Here is a 9,523-nt window from a genome sequence, read left to right as displayed (position 1 = left end):
CCCTATCTGTTGTGACGCCACGCTCGGCACGGGAGTGTGGCGTGTTCATACCTACCACACATGAGTTCGAGCAGCAAGAGGCCCGGTCTCTCCATCATGATCAAGAGGTAGCTTGTAGCTCAGGCTCTGTAAACTAATAATGTTAAGGAATTATGAATGACCCCCCAGACTTTATGAAGCTATCCTGAGGGTAGCGGTTTAATAAATATATATATATATATATATATATATATATATATATATATATATATATATATATATATATATATATATATATAAAGGTAACGTATTATATAAGCTCGATTTAATCCTTTTCTGCTGAGAGTGGACACAGCACTGAAGTTTTAATTATGATTAATGTTGAGTATAATTACTTCATGCCTCTTAATTTGGTGGATGAATGTCCTCTGTGGTTATCTAAATCATCGCGTCTCTACTTGCCATCGGTCCTCGTCTTGTAAATAGCCCCAAATCTGTCTTTTGTCTGTTATCGTGAACGATCAACTTTGAATTCTTCTTTTTTTTTCCCCCTTTTTGACATTTTCATACAATTCATCTATATGAATTTGATATATTCCTTTGCAGCCATTGCGTAAGGCGACCTCGCCCAGCTGGGGCAGGTCAGGTCACCCATAGGTCACTGGCCAGGTCCGGGTAGACGAGTTTTCCCATCCCACTGTATTCAACTCAAGTGGTGGGGATGTAAGGTAACATGACCCACCTTTGCAGGGGCGGATTAGGTCAACCAGATATCATTGGCCAGATCTAGGTTGGCGGGATTTTCCACCCCACTGCACACACACACACACACACACACACACACTCAAACATAACACTTATGATATAAACTTGTAAACTGAGCCCAAATGACTGATTCCCAAGGTCCTCATAAACTGCAAAGCAAAGTTAGACAGACACATATAGTCTTAAAACGAAATGAAATCATTTCATAAACTCACACAGAAGAACCAAGAAACATACTTAAATACAGAAACTAAACATTCACCTGCCGAATTCACTGTACCTGGACACACACTGCTCACTTCAAACTGTTCTCACAAGGCAATGTCTTGATGAACTTTGGGAACTGCTTTGGTGCAATTAAAGAAAATATGCTGCATCCATATGGCCGGCAACAATGTTAACAAATCACGTTCTGGTTCCATAGACCGAAGCAAAAAAAAAAAAAAGCTTAATTGACTTTTGTGCAATGAAAGTGAATTTTCCTTGTAAACAACAAGGAAGTTATAATAATTGTAGGTGACTTGATTAATCCTTGTGTAGCGTGGATACAGTGGCAGGTAACCATGAGGGAAACAGACTAATCAGACACATTCCTAATCCATGTCGTTAATACGCCCTTTAAAACACGACAACAAAGTCCTTAAGCCTGGGCTCTCGCCTACGACTTGATCCGACTCCTGCGAGGTACGAATTGCTTCTAAAGAGTTCAGCTGATCTTTAGAATGAGGCTTTTGACTCCGCTGCTCGTATTATCTTATCATGAAGTGTGGCCGGCTTGTCATCCTCTGCTCCGACCGTCACTCAAGCCTTGAACCTACAGTTACCAGCGAGGACAGTTCCATAATGTTTATTTAGCTAAACATGACAGGTTCCGCAAAAACTTGCAAGGGATAACAAAACAGCGCACACACACACACACACACACACACACACACACACACACACACACACAATCAAAACGGTTCGAATTCCGAGGTGTTCATTTTGGGAGCTGACGACACACCCATTCCTGTGGTCAGCAGCGAGCGGGGGTACTTCGCTAGACGCCATCTCAGCTACGCTAGGCTACAGGCTGGCGTCATATTTAGGTCGGCTGGTTAGTTACGTGGGTTTTGGGATCATCAAATGCCAAGGTCATTTGGGACATCGAGGTCACGCTGTATCCACCCGTCGAAAAATATTTAACACCTCCGTAAGCAAAGACAATGCGAAGACCACATGCGTTCTATGTATGTAAATGGGCCAAGCGTAGCTTGCTCTTGCTTGTGAGCGGGTCTCTTCCATTGAGCTTCACATGTGTCATTATACTCCTGAGGTGTTGGCAGTAACGTGTTTACTCGCTCCAGTCTCTGGAATCCCTGTAGCACAATCTTTCACGAGAATTTCCATCACAGAAACTTGTAAAACTCTCAGTTGGAAGAAAACGTAGAATTTTCCTCTCCCTGTTTACCTCAGTGTCATGCAAAGTGTGTAACCTTATCTGCGACTCACAGCGTTGATAGTTTAAAGAAGAAAATGCAAATCATTTAAGCAAATCATTTAAATAAAAAGATGTGGACATGAAAATGCAGTGTAATGCTGACTACGAACTACGCAAACTAAAACTGATATCAACTGCTAACTCAAAACCTTGGATGCTACACGATAAGAAAAGAAACATGAGAACCTTGAGGATTAGATTCACTATAAACTGTCGACACAAATAAGATTTCTGAGATAAACTGGGATTAACATAGCAGCAAATCACCGACTAATACGACCTAGTTAAACCCCTTGTGCACAACAGAACGGCCATTAGGCATGGGTATGAAGGCTTGCTGGTCTTTCATCTGACTCTTAAGGATGAGGTCAAAGGTTACATCATTACACCTAATGGTCGTACCATCGTGTTCAAGAAGTTAAAGGCTCAGACGGAGCGGGCGGTTCTTATCGCGTCTCCGACCAGCAAGCGACCAGTACGTTCCTGTGAACGTCACCATAACGGGATGGTGTAGCCGTTCACAGCAATACCTGATGACCTCTGGTTCTGTACAAGGCTGAATTCATCCCCCGTCCAATTCAGGTTCTCAAGTTACTATTCTTATTATCATTATTATTTCTATTATTCTCATCATCCCTGATGGTACGGTAAACATGTCCACTGACTCGTTTTGCGCCTTGCGCCTCTCCTGTCTCGTCGTTGTAAGCTGAGCCTTGGATTTTTTTCACCCTTGCCTCGAGAATGAATGTCGGCTCCCGTGTGGAGTGGATGCGCTTACAAACACCCCGTTGAAGACGCCGTAGTTACCAGGCATTTCACCGTGTCCTGGGCAGCCGCCGAGTGACAGAAATCTACGAGGGGTGAGGATGGTTGGGGAGTGAGAGCATGCAGTGATACACACCAATGAGGAGTGGGGACCTGCAGCTATGACACAACGATTCCGAGGCAAGTGATCCGAACCCAACAGCTATGGCAGGTAAGTAAGGTTTCAAGTGGTGGTGGACATGAAGGGAAAGAATAAGAGGCGAGAGGTGGCTGAACACAACGGACAGAATGACAGTAATGAAACCAAGAACAAAGAACCGACAGGGAAATATTTCCCCTGAAGGTTTCAGAAAACAGGAACTTGAATGGAAGGGGCAGTACGAATGAATCCTTGAGACTGTATCGATGACAAGAGAAATTATGTTGGCAAAAAGCAGCTCACGTAGAAGCTGCTCTCTGTGCCTGGTGCACACGTCTCTCTACGATCAGTTGGATGGCTACATAGGAAGGGTGGCACAAACAGTAGGAATTGATGGCTTTGTCGCAAGGGGGTCTCGTCTGCCTATGGACAGGAATGAGGCAGGAACGCGAAACGATTCAAGTTGGAGATGACGACGCCTCAGGACAAAGCCAAAAAAAAAAAAAAAAAAAAAAAAAAGTTTTTTGTGTGCCTGTTATACTGGATCTTGATTTTCTTATCGCAGATAACAGATTCGTACGGGCGAAGAGGCTCCAGATCCAGGGTAAGAACAAAGCTGTGCCCTCGAAAAAGATGATGTTCGTCTCTAAGTAAGATGCAGGATTGCAAAGTTTACTAAAGAACCGATGATGTGTTAACAGTGCAGTATGTGGGGCCACAGGGCCTGGAAGCGCCAGGGCGGACACTGGTGTCGCTTTGTGGGAGGAAAATCAAATCACATCTTGGAATGTAGATATCAAATGAGACCTGTGTAGTGCGTTGTACTGCGTCGAGCGCGGTAACTGAGGTGTCCCAAATAATACAGGCTCCTGGATTCACAGAAAGGAGCCACAGACCTTTGCTGCACAGCCCCGCAACATGGGGGAAAATGCAAAGGCGGAAACAGGAAGAAGGCAAGAGGTGTTGCAGGGGATAATACATCACCCAGCAACTGGAAAGAAAAAATTTAGGGACAGAGTGGAATACACCGGCCTGTCGATCATAGGAACTGGTGCGTTGTTGCTGTGATATGAGAGCCTCTGAGTGGTAGGATGAATGACGAAAATACGACCTGTACATGGTCATCAGTTCAACCCTAGAGATACAATCAGATGCCTACGAAAAAAAAAAGATAGAAGATAACTGCCCGGTTTCGCCGTCTAGGAACTGTTGACGTTGAAATAAATAAGGAAATTACAGAAAAAAAAAATGTATATATTGATCCTGAAGGACAAACGGGACGGGTTAAGCTTACAGACAGTGCAGAAGAACCCTCTCCTTCACACTATGTACTAATATGTGAACACATATAATCCTACGGGAACAGTGAATCCAAGAACCGTTAAGGAACAAGTTGGCTAGGATATTAATATCGAAGTTATTCATACAATTCTTGCATTGTCGAAAATTCTGACGCCAAGATACGTGGTTTACATTTTTCAATAGTGTGGGAATATACTTGTCTCTACCCTTGATGTAATATCTAAGTCAATAAAGCTTTTCAACTCCTGATGCACTTATGTATAACGTTTTAAAACACTGTACTTCGTTTTCTGTTTAGTTTGGTGCTAAGTTGTATTTCCGTATATTCCAGCAAACAGTCTAGTAAAAAAAAAAATCTATTTCATCTTTATATATTGTCTGTAGCCTGCACCCACGCGTGTGTTTATGCACTGTAACTTCTGGTCATCTTGATTCTCCATCACAGTACATCGTGTTATCTCCTGCGTATCGGATGTCCATAATCACGCATGCGTAATCAATGCACATTGTTGGGAGAAATTTTCAAGTTGTTTGATTGTTATATCTCCTCTTGTGGCCTCGGGGTACCTATCATCTGGTCTTGAAACAGGTTTAACGTCACTTCCGAGCTTATTTCATCATCGTGGAGAAAACTGCTTCGTCACAGATTCTTAAGAGAATGTTGGTAATATGATGTCACCATTCTTACAGTCCTGGGTAATCATAGATCATTTCAGCCGATATAAAAAGAAACAAAGGGAGGTGTATCATTAAGCGTTCTTGATGATGATGTCAAGTGTGAAGATAATGGTCGAGTCTGAACAGCATGTTGTGTTGAGAATTTATTCGTTATCAATTTCTTGTAAAAGAAAACGAATCAGAAACAAATTGAGAGAGAGAATGGAGTGGGGGTAGACTTGTTTGGTTTGTGTGTGGTCGTCGCAATAGCCACCACTGTTGATAAGATTTTTTTTTTTAAGTGTTTAACATCTTTACTGACTACACTGTGACATTTTTATGTGAATAAGATTGCTGCTGATAGCCATGCGAGGGGGCTAAACAAACTAGACACAAATGGAGTGTGCACAATAAGTTAAAGAAAAATCCGAGATTGAGCTAAACAATAGATTGCAGCCACAAATAGACGGACGATGTAAGTGATAGATTAAGTCTACATGACAGAATTCTGGAATGGCAGTTGATCATCTATAAATATAGTTATCAGGGCTGAAAAGTTGATGAGCAGAATTTAGTAGTTAAAAGAATCAAAATGAAAGGTGAAAGAAGGGAATGAGAAGCAAAGAGAAATGGGATCAAGATGGGATAATGCTTTTGAAAATATATGATGTATAAAGTGTAAAAGAAATCATATTTACGACTAAGTGTCTGAGATTCAACTGTACCTACGTCATGTGATGAGTTGTTGATGGAATGAATAAAATACCGTAAGTGTGGTCAAAAATACAAATCTGATGTCATTTGGGAAGGACACGTAAGGGTACAAAAGTCGCTCTCCAGTCCTTTTGCTTTTTTCCTCTGGAACGATGAGACTTGCAGTACTGTTTATGGGCACACAAGTAAGGCACACTGTGTGCTAATGTCAGAGCACATTTTCTTCAGCCATGAGAACGAGTGCGAGTGGTTAAGCAACGAGAACAGTAACACCCTGGAAATAAAATGGGGTGGGCGGATTAAGTGTATACCCTTGGACTGCCAGAAAGCCACTGATACTGTCCCCAGAAAGAGAGACTGGGGGTAAAGTTAAGCGTCCAAGCTGGAGTAAGAGAAGGATTACTTCTCCAGATTAACAGCTAAATAACTGGGAGGGAACAGAGGACACGTCTCGGGTGATCCTTCTCAAGCTGAACGAGAGTGACAGGTGGGGTCCCACAGGACTCGGTGCTGGGAACATTACACTTTCTTGTCAACGTGAATGATCTGCTTTATGAGGTGAATTGATACCTGACACTGGGACGCGTCAGTTAGATTCGTTAAACTCAAAACAGGTGAGACTGTAGCACATCTGTAACGCACGATGAGTGTTGTCCATGTGAATATAGATAAGAGCCAACAGCTTTGTCCGCATATTTGGAGTAAAATCTCTAGAATTCTGCTATGTCATTCACTCAGGACCGAAGAAAGTCCCTAGATGAAAATGAAATGAATGTCGTTAAACCCAGATCGGCAAGCTGCTGCGTCACATGATTACTAAGTGGCCGTCGGCAACTCAAGGGTGGGCCGTTTTGATAGCTTTTTCTTTCCCCACACCTCGAACCCTTGGAAATCACTACCCTGTCATGTCTCTCCCAGTAAACCACGACCTGGCACATTTTAAAAGACAGATTTTTCACTTCCTCCAAAATTCGTAAATCCTTTCTCTTGCTTCATCTTTTTCCCTTATATCAACCTTTCTCCTTTTCAACTTAGGCCCGGCCTTGATGTGGACTCTCGTCCGTGATTGATGCCTCCAAAGTAAAGTACAAAAGAGCTGCAGTTTCGTTACACCGGCATCAATAGTCTTGCGGGAGACAGAAGGACGAGAAACCATAACGTCAATACGCTTCAAAATGAGAGCCTGGAATTTTGTTTACGATGCTTTTATTTCCAAGCCCAGCTAACCTAAAAATGATTTGTACAGACGGCTGTACTAACTGAAAAAAAAAAAAAACCTTGAAAGGAAAACTGTTAAAACGAAAAGGCGTTATTCAACTTTGCCCTATATATATATATATATATATATATATATATATATATATATATATATATATATATATATATATATATATATATATATATTTTGTCGCTGTCTCCCGCGTTTGCGAAGTAGCGCAAGGAAAAAGACGAAAGAAATGGCCCAACCCACCCCATACACATGTATATACATACGTCCACACACACGCAAATATACATACCTACACAGCTTTCCATGGTTTACCCCAGACGCTTCACATGCCTTGATTCAATCCACTGACGGCTAGCACGTCACCCCGGTATACCACATCGCTCCAATTCACTCTATTCCTTGCCCTCCTTTCACCCTCCTGCATGTTCAGGCCCCGATCACACTAATCTTATATATATATATATATATATATATATATATATATATATATATATATATATATATATATATATATATATATATATATAAGGACACAGATGCACATCTAAACACAGTCATGGTACATTGATAAATCTATACAAGGGCGCGAAGCTAACACGGTAGGCATTGCTAGTGCTGAGGCAAGAAGACTGTGACAATCGTGTTGCCTTTCGGGGGAAAAGTAAAGTTGCCTGATCTCGTAGCACTGCTGTAGGAGGAGGTGGGTTTGCCAGGGTACCGGGTTTTCCTTCAGGAGGGAGCAGACGCTGCCAAGGTCCTCTTGTGGTACATAAGGAGGAAGGAAGCACTGCATTCGCATTGTTGTGCTACAACAGGGAGCAGACCCGTGGTGGTGGTGGTGTAGGAGGGAGAAGAGGGCGTTACCGAAGTCCTATTGTGCTGCTGCTGCTGCAGAAGGGAAGAGCCACTGTCTAGTTCCCATGATATGACTACACAAGGGAGAAGGCACTGCCGAGGTCCTGTATTGCAACTGTAGGAGGGAGGAGGCAGGCCTCATGACGCTTCTTCAGGACAGACGAGGCACGGCCAAGGTCAAAGGATGGCCCCAAGATGTTTTTAGGCTGAGCTGAGCGCTCGAATGTCTGTAACCCGAAAGGCGACGACCATCGGGGTGGCTATTCGCCGCTAGGCGTTGATCTGCACACAAAACCTTGAGGCAGTGCGTTCAGCACCAAGGTTACTCATGTCATGTAGGGTGTGGGCGCAAGTAGATTGTGGTTATAAACCTTATTGCTGCTGCTATGTGAGGGAGACCTGAGTGGGAGTTTACTGCCGGCAAGAAGGCCTGTGGAGCGACGTAGGGAGTTAACGACGACGTTTAAGAACTGAAAGTGAGGCAGGAAGTGCATGGCTACACAGGGTTCATCTAGGACGAGAATCCAACGTGATATCAAATGCTGGTCTAAATCTGTCGCCGAGGTCGGTGCCCTTAGCTTTATCATTGCCTAGAGAGTTGACGAAACAGATACACTTCGTCCTTTACCATTAACTTTCATCCCCGTATTCAGTTGCATGCCGTTAGGCGCATGATCCCTGAATACGACGCAGGGTAAAAATGATAATAATAAGAAAGTAAAAAATAAATTCTCTTCAAAATAACCTAAAGACCCTTGAGTTACGTAAACCAAGAAACATGCAAACGAATAACAGCTGCAGTAAGCGGGTCTGGTGCTGGTCGCGCCGCCCACTCAAGCAGTTAGCGGCCACAGGGGTACATGACTCGCACTAGCCAGCTTGGCTTGCCATTCCCCGTGCGTCGGAGATTCCACGAAATCTCTACTTTACCGCTGGGATTAAGTGTTGTCGGTTAGCGTTCCAGGCAGTGACGAATTCACAAGCCGCCCAGGGTCGAGCGCATAGGTTTGAAAACTGGTTGCGGCAGTCGGTCCACAGTCAACCCAGCTGTTCATCCACCCCTAAGGCTTAGGCGATAAAAGGGTACCTGGCTAAGACTAGGATATATATATATATATATATATATATATATATATATATATATATATATATATATATATAGAGAGAGAGAGAGAGAGAGAGAGAGAGAGAGAGAGAGAGAGAGAGAGAGAGAGAGAGAATCATACTTAATCGCCGTTTCCACTCATATACACATATATATACATAAATGCCCATACACGTACATATACATAACATACACACACATACATATACAAACGTGTACATATTCATACTTGTCTTTTATCCAGTCCTGTCGCTACCCCACCCAAAAGGAAACAGCATCGCCACCCCCTACTTCAGCAAGGTAGCGCCAAGAAAACAGACAAAAAAGGCCACATATACATAACCTCGAATTCCTCCTGTATGTATGTGCCGATATCATTTTCAAGGGCACGCGTGCACTGACTTGTTTAGCAACGTCTAATTTACTGATATTGTTAATTACTACCCTGAGCTACCATAATTTCATTAGCATGTTTGATTTGAGACTCAGATTATCTTTACCACACGGAGTTTTAATTGTGGAAATAATTGC

This window comes from Panulirus ornatus, chromosome 24, assembly GCF_036320965.1.
Source record: "Panulirus ornatus isolate Po-2019 chromosome 24, ASM3632096v1, whole genome shotgun sequence".
Lineage (NCBI taxonomy): Eukaryota > Metazoa > Arthropoda > Malacostraca > Decapoda > Palinuridae > Panulirus > Panulirus ornatus.
The sequence above is the reverse complement of the archived record's forward strand: the minus strand, read 5'-3'. Positions refer to the sequence as shown.